Here is a 2,500-nt window from a genome sequence, read left to right as displayed (position 1 = left end):
AAATTAGTTAATAAATTATTTATCAAGAAGCGAAGGAAATTTATAAGTAGATAGATTAGATAATTAGTTTATGCTAATTCATATCAGCTGATTAGATGAACAGATTAATTATCAATTATTAAACGGCTCGAAAAACTAGTCAGCTTAGATATTTTAATTATCAATAAATGATAATTATTTTTTAGCAATTATCATCTGTTCATATTTCTTGATGCTTGGAACTATAATAGATTATTAGGGAGGAAATAGAATGATAATAGATTAATTATAATAGAATGAAAAGAAGAAATAGATATTTTTAAACAATTTGCACCGAAATATAACAGCAGAAGTTGAGTTAAGAAGAATTAAAAGTTTTTTTTTAACCAATTTTGAAGAGTAAAAACATTAAAAACTGATCGGAAAAACTAAAAACAGTTCAAGAACTTTACAAGAAAAAAATCATTAGGAAAAAAAAACCTTTTTCAAGAAAACTACGGAAAAACAAAATAAATAATTCTATAAAAAACAATAATTCTTCAACCAAACTCAAAGAAAAACCACAAGAAAGAATTCAATTAAAACCAATATTTCTTCAACCAAACTCAAAGAAAAACCACAAGAAAGAATTCAATTAAAACCAATATTTCTTCAACCAAACTCAAAGAAAAACCACAAGAAATAATTCAATTAAAACCAATATTTCTTCAACCAAACTCAAAGAAAAACCTCTAGAAACCATAGAAAAAAAAACCAAACTATAAGAAATCCTTCAAGAAACCAATCGGAAAAACTAAAAACCAAATTGATAAGCCAATTCGGAAAAACCAATTTACTAAAACAATCTGGAAAACTCAAACTCTAAGAAATCCCTCAAGAAACCAGTTGAAAAATTAAAAACCAAATTGATAAACCAATCTGAAAAACCGAAACTGAAAACCAACTTAATAAACCAATTGGGAAAACGAACCAACAGCAGTTTTCAATCGGAAAGTTCAAAGATAGTTTTCCATCTTAAGAAACCAAAATAATAGTTCTCCATCATAGTACCCAATCGGAAAAAAAAAACCAAACTAAATCTCCATCTTATGAAACCAATCGGAAAAACAAAACACCAATTCTCCGCCTAAGAAACCAATATAGGAAAAACCATAAAACTGATTCTCTATCTTTTAAAAAACCATTATAGAAAAATAAAAAACCAACTCTCCATCGCTAAAACCAATCGAAAACAACAAAACCAATTCTCGATAATAAACCAACTTAGAAAAAAAAGAAAAACCAACTCTCCGTCTACAAAACTAATCGAAAAAAAACAAGAAAAAAAAACAAGAAAAACCAACTCGCCAATTCTCCATCTTTAAAACCAACATTGAAAAAAACACCTCTCCATAATAAACCAATCGAAAAAACAAGAAAAACCAACTCTCCATTTTAAAACCAACATAGAAAAACACTTGTCCATAGTAAACCAATATAGAAAAACCAACTTTCCATCTTTAAAACCAATAAAAGAAACCAACTTCATCTTTAAAACCAATTGGAAAAAAAATAAAACAAATCTCCACCTTCAAAACCAACATCGAAAAAACCAAGAAAAACCAACTCCATTGTTAAGCCAATCGGAAAAAAACAATTCTCCATCTTTAAAACCAACATAGAAAAATACCAAAAAACCAACTCTCCGCCTTTAAAACCAACATCGAAAAAACCAAGAAAAAAAAAACCAACTCTCCACCTTGAAAACGAACATCGAAAAAACCAAGTAAAAATCAACTTCATCTTTAGAACCAACATTGAAAAAAAATCAAGAAAAACCAACTCTCCATTGTTGAAACCAATCGAAAATAAAAACCCTTCATCTTTAAAACCAAGAAAAATCAACTCTCCATCTTTAAAACCAAGAAAAAACAACTCTCCATCTTTAAAACCAATCGAAAAAAAACCAGTTCTCATAATAAACCAACATCGAAAAAACCAAGAAAAAAAACCAATTTTCATAATAAACCAACATAGAAAAAACCAAAAAACCAACTCTCTAACTTTAAAACCAACATCGAAAATAAAACAAGAAAAACCAACTCTCCATTGTTGAAACCAATCGGAAAAAAAACCAATCGAAACAAACCAAACCAATTTTTATCTTTAAAACCAACATAGAAAAAAACTCCATCGTTAAAACCAATCGAAAAAAAAACAATCTTCACAATAAACCAACATAGAAAAAACCAAGAAAAAACCAACTCTCCACCTTTAAAACCAACATCGAAAAAACCAAGAAAAAAACCCAACTCACCTTTAAAACCAACATTGAAAAAACCAAAAAACCAACTCTCCATTGTTAAAACCAATCGAAAAAAAAAACCAAACCAATTTTCATATTAAACCAACATAGAAAAAACCAAAAAACCAACTTACCTTTAAAACCAACATAGAAAAAACCAAGAAAAAAACCAACTCGCCATCCTCGAAGCCCCACAAGCCCTCCAAAAGATGTACGGTGTGGAAAACATGGGCATAA

The sequence above is a fragment of the Palaemon carinicauda genome, chromosome 34 (genome assembly GCF_036898095.1).
Source record: "Palaemon carinicauda isolate YSFRI2023 chromosome 34, ASM3689809v2, whole genome shotgun sequence".
Classification (NCBI taxonomy): Eukaryota; Metazoa; Arthropoda; class Malacostraca; order Decapoda; family Palaemonidae; genus Palaemon; species Palaemon carinicauda.
This window is presented reverse-complemented; position numbering follows the sequence as displayed.